Source organism: Triticum urartu, chromosome 3 (genome assembly GCF_003073215.2).
Source record: "Triticum urartu cultivar G1812 chromosome 3, Tu2.1, whole genome shotgun sequence".
NCBI classification, from domain to species: Eukaryota; Viridiplantae; Streptophyta; class Magnoliopsida; order Poales; family Poaceae; genus Triticum; species Triticum urartu.
In genome coordinates, this window is record NC_053024.1 from 491,791,104 (window position 1) to 491,800,160 (window position 9,057).

A 9,057-nucleotide genomic window follows, 5' to 3' on the forward strand; every position below is an offset into this window, starting at 1 on the left:
CTGGCACCCTTCAGACATGCCAGGAATCCCACGCAGGCTGGCCGAGCACAGCTTAAATATCCAAACAGGATTCAAACCTGTCAAACAGGCTCTTCGGCGTTTTTCCGAACCTAAGAGACAGGCTATGGGAGAGGAGCTAGCAAAGCTATTGGAGGCCGGATTCATCAGAGATATAAAACATCCGGACTGGCTAGCAAACCTGGTGATGGTACCAAAGAAGGACAAATCATGGCGCCTGTGCGTTGATTTTAAAGATCTTAACAAGGCTTGCCCAAAGGACCCCTTCCCCCTCCCCCGCATCGATCAAATTATCGACGCTACCGCAGGACACGATTCGTTGTGTTTCCTCGATGCATATTCCGGTTACCATCAAATCAAGATGGCAGAATCTGACCAATTCGCAACGGCATTTATCACACCATACGGCCCATTCTGCTTCAACACAATGCCCTTCGGGCTCAAAAATGCCGGCGCAACATATTAGCGCATGATTCAGACATGTCTGGCAAGCCAGATCGGCAAAATAGTGGAGGCATATGTAGATGATATGGTCGTCAAAACAAGACATGTCGAATCTCTAGTAGACGACTTGAGGCTCACATTTGATAACCTCCGAACATACGACATCAAGCTCAACCCGGAAAAATGCGTTTTCGGCGTTCCAGCCGGAAAGCTCTTGGGCTTCATTGTATCCGGTAGAGGAATCGAAGCAAATCCAGCCAAGATCCGAGCTCTGTCGCAACTGGATATCCCAAAGGACCTCAAACAAATACAAAAGTTAACCGGATGCGTGGCGGCTCTAAGCCGCTTTATTTCCCGCTTGGGAGAAAAGGCCCTACCCCTTTACCGCCTCCTTCGGCGCACCGAACACTTCGAATGGACGGATGCCGCCACGGCCGGACTCGAGGAGATAAAAGCCATACTTGCAACAAACCCAGTCCTGGCCACGCCAAATATTGGCGAACCAATGCTATTATACATTGTAGCAACACATCAGGTTGTAAGCGCAGTGCTCGTCGTCGAACGAGAAGCGGACGGACACAGATCCCCCCTTCAAAAGCCGGTCTATTATGTGTCCACTGTCCTCACTCCTTGCAAATCACGGTACCCGCATTATCAAAAGATCGCGTACGCGGTATTCATGGCATCCCGGAAGCTACGACACTACTTTCAAGAGTGTTCAATAACAGTAGCCTCAGAAGTACCACTTAACGATATTATAAACAACCGTGACGCAATGGGCCGAATTGCAAAATGGGCCATTGAGCTCCTCCCGTTCGACATAACTTATAAGCCACGGCGAGCCATCAAGTCGCAAGTCCTGGCCGACTTCGTCGCAGAATGGACGGAGGCCGAACTCCCTAAAGAGTACGGCACATATTCAAATTGGATCATGCATTTCGACGGCTCCAAGATGTTGGCCGGACTGGGGGCTGGCATCGTTTTGACGTCCCCCACAGGAGACACAGTTCAATACGTACTCCAGATTATGTACACGGACTCCAACAACGCAGCCGAATATGAGGCCCTTTTACATGGTCTCCGGATGGCAGTATCCATGGGCATTCAACGCCTAGAGGTGCGCGGGGACTCGAACCTCGCAATATCCCAAATAAATGGAGACTTCGATGCCAAGGATCCAAAAATGGCAGCTTACCGCAATGCTGTCCTAAAAATGTCAGCTCAGTTCGAGGGGCTTGAATTTCACCATATAGCCCGGGAAAATAATTAGGCGGCAGATGTCCTGGCACGCATCGGTGCAAAACGCGATGTAGTCCCCCCCAACATCTTCTTGGAAAGTCTATTCAAGCCATCCGTAGTATGGGAGGGGGAGCCGAACAATAACACCCCGGACCCAACCACACTGCCCGACACCGAACATTCTGACACAATCGGAGGCTCTGCCAATGAAATAACACCTTCAGCCCACGTAATAATGGCCGTCATCGCCCCGTGGACAGAACCATTCCTCGCCTACCTCACTAGGCAGGAACTCCCCGAGGACCAAAATGAGGCACGCTGCATAGTGCGGCGATCCAAAGCCTATAGAGTCCACGAGGGAGAGCTTTATAAGAAAAGCACTACCGGAGTCTTTCAAAGGTGCATCTCCGAAGAGGAGGGGCGGAACCTCCTGGCTGAAATTCATGCCGGACTGGGCGGTCATCACGCTGCAGCTCGGTCTTCCGTACAGGCTTTTATTGGCCGACGGCCCAGGCAGACGCTCAGGACTTAGTCCAACGATGCACCGGTTGCCAGCTCTTTGCAAACCAAAGCCATATGCCACCCACCGCCCTCCGAACTATCCCCATTACTTGGCCCTTCGCGGTCTGGGGGCTTGACATGGTTGGACCCCTTAAAGGCGGCACCCACAAGCAAAAATACTTACTGGTCATGGTGGATAAATTCACCAAATGGATAGAAGCCAAGCCTGTTAAGACGGCCGAATCCGGACCGGTGATAGACTTTATATCCGGGGTCGTACACCGTTACGGTGTTCCCCACAGCATCATCACTGATAACAGCACGAACTTCATGGCCGACGAGGTAAAACTCTGGTGCAAAAACATGGGCATCAAGCTCGACTATGCTTCCGTCTATCACCCACAAACTAACGGCCAGGTCGAACGTGCAAATGGTCTTATCATGAGCGGCATTAAACCCAGATTAGTGCGGTCCCTCAAGGAATCTAACATGCACTGGGTAGAGGAGCTCGACTCCGTACTCTGGGGGCTGCGGACCACGCCGAATCGCACCACCGGATACACACCATTCTTTATGGTGTACGGCGCAGAGGCAGTTTTGCCCTGCGACATAATTCATGACTCACCTTGAGTGCGCATGTACGAAGAAAGAGAAGCCGAGCTCGATCGGCAGGACAGCTTAGACACATTGGAGGAGGAGCGTGACGTGGCAAAAGCCCGTTCCGCATTCTACCAACAGCAGGCTCGAAGATACCAAAGCAGAGTAGTACGGGCCAAAAGTTACAACGTTGGCGAATTAGTTCTACGACTACCGGACAAGAAAAAGGACAAACTCAAGCCCATGTGGGAAGGTCCCTTCATAATTGACCAAGTCCTGACTGGTGGAGCATACCGCCTGCGAGATGCATCGGATAACCGACTCGAGCCGAACCCATGGAACGCAGCCCGTCTCCGAAGATTTTATGCCTAGCGCCGGACTCTATGTTCGTCTTCTTCCTCTGTCCATTTTTTATATATTTTCTGTCTTGCATTTATCTTCTTCTTCTCTCTCTCTTATAGCCCTTAAAGGCTCATAAAGTGACGCGCCATCCATGCTCATTAAACCTGGGGGCTTCTTTAAACAGAAGCTTATTCATACGGGCTTCATGCCCAACACATGCGTCACACTTACGCATGTACCTTTTATTCACCATTATATGCATCGATATGACTTAAGTTTTTGGCCAAGCTGGGTTGCCTGGCTCCTGTGCTTACCCCTACGTTCCCGATTGTTCAGCTAGGTGGTAAAGGGAGCACCTCTGCGATTGTTACTGCCGGATCAGCCGGACGTGTACCTCAGACTGGGTGAAGCTGAAAGCTAGCGTTCTTAAGGGAATATTCGGTCAGTGAACTAAAGATGATCTTTTTTATTTTTTATCCATACGCCCCCAGATGTTTTTCCTGCGTTTCTTTTCGCAGCATGGAGATGCACCTTAGGGCATGCCTCCCAGGGAAAGGAACCCCTAACGGAACTATTCTCCCTGGAAGATGTTTCTTACTAACCATGTAATATAACATAACTAGTCGGGCACTTGTCTGTTCACGCACTAATGACCCCTACGCCTAGTCTCCATGCATTCCCCGGTTCCTATATAACCACATGGGAATTCGGACACACTCCGGACCGTCCGGTCCCGAGGCTGAAGCAAAAAGGTCGGCCATGACAAATGATCTACAATCCGGCTAGAAGGCATTATAAATGTCAATTAAATTACATAGTCATTTTGACTGATCGTATTCCTCTTTAATACCATCTAACAGGCTATCTAATTTACAGTCCTGCTGGGAATACTTTGCGGCCAACTCTACTTGGTCGTATACTAAGCTTACAGGGATCTCCTTCCCATCGGGCCCTATAGGACCGACCTCGGCCATGTGGTTGGGGTCAGCCTTTGCGTACCACGTCTTCACCATGGCCCAGGCCTCCCTAGCGCCTTGACGGTAGGCTGATATCTTCCACAATCGAAAGCGCCGCCGTGCTCCTTTTAGCTTCTCCGCAAGCTCTCCAAGACCTTCGGGCATGGAGACGGATGGCCACAGGGCCTGGGCGACGCCTCGCATCGCCTGCCGAACTCGATCGAGCAGTTGCGAGAGCTCGGGAAGAAGGTCACCCGTAGAACCGGGCATCTCCTCTGCAGGACGGCCTATCAGCACACCTATAGACATAGCTTTGTTAGTCGACTTCCTCGCCGAACTTTCTTTCAAAAGGTTCGTTCAAGCACTTACTAAATATGCCGCGTCGAAGCCACTGATTCTCCTTCACGGAGTCTGACAGCTGGGCACGAACATCTTTCAGCTCGACGCCCAGCTTGGTGTTGGCATCTCGGAGATCGTTCTTCTCCCCCATCACCTTCAACAACACCCTCTCACCAGCCTTTAGCTGGCGTAGGAGGTGTTGCCTTTCCAGATCCAATCTGGCGCCATCTGCAATTTCATTTGTCAGATTCGCACCAAAGCCGTGCTTCGCAAAATACCTATCTTTCGAAGTGTATATTACCAGAGGGGGCCTCCTTAGGCTCCCCTGCCGCGGCTAGTGCAGCCTCAAGTTGGGCTTTGCACTCTTCCAGCTCCTTGGACAGTAGGGAATTCTTTTCTGTAAGAACCTGCATAACAAATGATCCTTAAATCAGTTATTTTAACTGTTTCAAGTCTCGGGGGCTACTGGTATATATATAATTACCAAAATTTTCTTACCCGTATGTCTTTTACATATTGCTCCGTGGCTCTGGTTAGACCATTTTGAGCGGCACGGAGGTACGCATCTCCCGACTTAAAGGCATCTAACGCCTCTTGGGAGAAACAAGCGTCGCGAAGAATTGTCCGGCGACGCCTGTGGTTCATGGCACTCTCTACCTCAGAGTTGGTGGCAGACAACCTGTCCACATCCTCCGTCGGAGGAGCGTCCAATGCGCGCCTTGTGTTCGGCCTCGCTTCCGGGCCAGGCTTTGGAGCCTGGCTGGTGGAGGCGCGATTGGCGGTCTCTCCGAGTATAGTTCGGGAAGGTCTCTTTGTCCTGAAGAGCGCACAAGTGTTAATATGCCCTGAAGGTACGACACCTGGGATAAGGGGGTGCGCCATACCTTTGCGCTGACGCCCCGGTCCAGACTGCACCTCTTTTATGCCCACGGGGCCCTGCGGCCCCTCATTGGCTTATCGCCGCAGGTTCGGCCTCCCATTTCTGGGAGGCCGGGATTAACCCTGGATAATCGGCCATAATGGCCACCAGGGCATTGTCCTTCCTCAATTGATGGAACACTCCATCAATCAGATCCACCGAAAGCTCCGGATCCTCTTGCGAGTCCGGGTCGAGGGACCGTCCTGGGTCCTCGGGTTGTGGAGGAGGGCTGTTTATTTCTTTAACAGCCTGGCACAGTTCCTGCGTCGAAATCACTAAGATTTAATATTTAACAATGGGGATATAAAATGGATGGGCAAGATGTGATCACTCACCCGGCTTGGAGGATTGTACATGGAAAATCCACCCTTTGGGTCTACGCGGAGAAAATCCTCCTCTTATCCCTTGTACAAAGCGGACAAGGTCTCTATTAGAGCCGCAGCTGAATCCGGCCCCTTACGGCCGTAGCGGGTGGTGTCGTCCTCCCCGTTGAAATCCCACATGGGGTAGCCTCTATACTGTAGCGGCTGCACCCCTCACATGATGCATGCGGCCATGACCCCGATCATGGTTAGTCCGGAATGAGCTAACAATCTTATCCGGCCCATCAGGTAAACAACGTCCCTGTCACTTTCCCTCTGAGGGCTCTGTGGGCGCCAGCTTAGGCGCTTCTTTAAGGGAGCATTGTTGAATTCAGGGAGGCCGATCCGGACAGGATCCGGCAGCGGGATGTCTTCTATGTAAAACCATTCCGAGGGCCAGTCTTCGGACGCCTTCTTTGGGGTTCCGGATAGATAGCCGGTCCTAGTGATGCGCCATACTTCGGCTCCGCCCACTTGATACATAGACCCCTTCTTGGAACAGGGCACGAGGCAAAATAGCTCCCTCCACAGTCTGAAATGAGCTTCAATACACAAGAATAGCTCGCAGAGGGCTACAAAGCCCGCGATATGCAATACTGAGGCAGGCGTGAGATGATGTAGCTGGAGGCCGTAGAACTCCAGCAGCCCCCGGAGAAATGGGTGGATGGGAAATCCGAGCCCCCTTATTAAGTAAGGGACAAGGCACACCCGCTCTCCTTTGGATGGATTAGGGGCATTCTATGCTTGCTCTCCGCCGTTGTAGACGGCAAGACCGGCTCAAACCGCGACCATATAGGCCGGGGGGAGAAATCCCTTGGTCTGGAGCATCACTAGCTCGCTATGCAGAGTGGAACATCTCTCCCAATATCCAGGCTTCGGGCTGGAAGGGCGAGCGGAGGAGTTGCGGCGGCTGGCCATGGTGGAATGGACCTTTGTCAGATGCACTCTGTTGAACACTCATGGAGGGGAGAAGGTGTGGATTGGATCTAAATCCTCGTCCCCTTAAATAGGGCAGCTCATTTACGCGGCTAGGGGTGTGAACGTAAAAACACTCAGACTTTTCATATTCGTTTGACACGTGGGAGACGGCCATTATTGGGTGTAGAAGCCAAGGAGTGCAACATCTACAAGAAACCGGACTTTATTCAAACAGGTACACGGAATTTGGAGGAGAACCCGCCTTGCAATGTCGAAGACAATCTGCGCGCCGGACTCATCGTCATTGAAGCCTGGTTTGGGGGCTATTGAGAGAGTCCTGGATTAGGGGGTGTTCGGATAGCCGAACTATACCTTCAGCCGGATTCCTGGACTATGAAGATACAAGATTGAAGACTCCGTCCTGTGTCCGGAAGGGACTTTCCATGGCGTGGAGGGCAAGCTTGGTGATACGGATGTCCAGATCTCCTACCATTGTAACCGAATCTATGTAACCCTAACCCTATCCGGTGTCTATATAAACCGGAGGGTTTTAGTCCGTAGGACAACATACACATCAACAATCATACCATAGGCTAGCTTCTAGGGTTTAGCCTCTCTGATCTCGTGGTAGATCTACTCTTGTACTACCCATATCATCAATATTAATCAAGCAGGACGTAGGGTTTTACCTCCATCGAGAGGGCCCGAACCTGGGTAAAACTTCGTGTCCCTTGCCTCGTGTTACCATCCGGCCTAGACGCACAGTTCGGGACCCCCTACCCGAGATCCGCCGGTTTTGACACCGACATGACCCATTCCATTGGCTTAGCACTTGATCGTTTAGTTTGTTGCTATTGCTTTCTTCATAACTTATACATGTTCCTATGACTATGACATTATGCAACTCCCGTTACTGGAGGAACACTTTGTGTGCTACCAAACGTCACAACGTAACTGGGTGATTATAAAGGTGCTCTATAGGTGTCTCCGAAGGTACTTGTTGGGTTGGCGTATTTCGAGATTAGGATTTGTCACTCCGATTGTCGGAGAGGTATCTTTGGGCCCTCTCGGTAATGCATATCACTTAAGCCTTTCAAGCATTGCAACTAATAAGTTAGTTGCGGGATGATGTATTACAGAACGAGTAAAGAGACTTGCTGGTAATGAGATTGAACTAGGTATTGAGATACCGACGATCGAATCTCGGGCAAGTAACATACCGATGACAAAGGGAACAACGTATGTTGTTATGCGGTCTGACCGATAAAGATCTTCGTAGAATATGTGGGAGCCAATATGAGCATCCAGGTTCCGCTATTGGTTATTGACCGGAGACATGTCTCGGTCATGTCTACATAGTTCTCGAACCCGTAGGGTCCGCACGCTTAAAGTTTCGGTGATGATTGTATTATGAGTTTATGTGATTTGATGTACCAAAGGTGGTTCGGAGTCCCGGATGAGATCGGGGACATGACGAGGAGTCTCGAAATGGTCGAGACGTAAAGATCGATATATTGGACGACTATATTCGGACATCGGAAAGGTTCCGAGTGATTCGGGTATTTTCGGGGGTACCGGGGAGTTACGGGAATACGAGGAAGAAGTAATGGGCCTCATGGGCCAAGTGGTGGAAGAGAGGAGGCAGGGCGCGCGGCCCCCCAAGCCCAAACCAAATTGGACTAGGGGGCCGGCCCCCCCTTTCCTCTTTTCCCTCCTCCTTCCTTCTCCTTCTCCTCCTTCCTTTCCTCCTCCTAGTAGGAGTAGGAAAGGGGAGTCCTACTCCTACTAGGAGGAGGACTCCTCCTGGCGCGCCCATAGAGGGCCGGCCGGCCTCCTGTTGGGGAACGTAGTAATTTCAAAAAAATTCCTACGCACACGCAAGATCATGGTGATGCATAGCAACGAGAGGAGAGTGTGATCTACGTACCCTTGTAGACCGACAACGAAAGCGTTATATTAACGCGGTTGATGTAGTCGTACGTCTTCACGATCCGACCGATCCAAGCACCGAAACTGCGGCACCTCCGAGTTTCAGCACACGTTCAGCTCGATGACGATCCCCGGACTCCGATCCAGCAAAGTGTCGGGGAAGAGTTCCGTCAGCACGACGGCGTGGTGACGATCTTGATGTTCAACTGTCGCAGGGCTTCGCCTAAGCACCACTACAATATTATCGAGGATTATGGACTTTGGTTGACTTGCCCGATGATCGGCAAGCAATTGAGAATAAATGGATCTTCAAGAAGAAGACTGACACTGATGGTAATATTACTGTCTACAAAGCTCGACTTGTCGCAAAAGGTTTTCGGCAAGTTCAAGGGATTGACTACGATGAGACCTTCTCACCCGTAGCGATGCTTAAGTCTGTCCGAATCATGTTAGCGATTGCCGCATTTTATGATTATGAAATTTGGCAGATGGA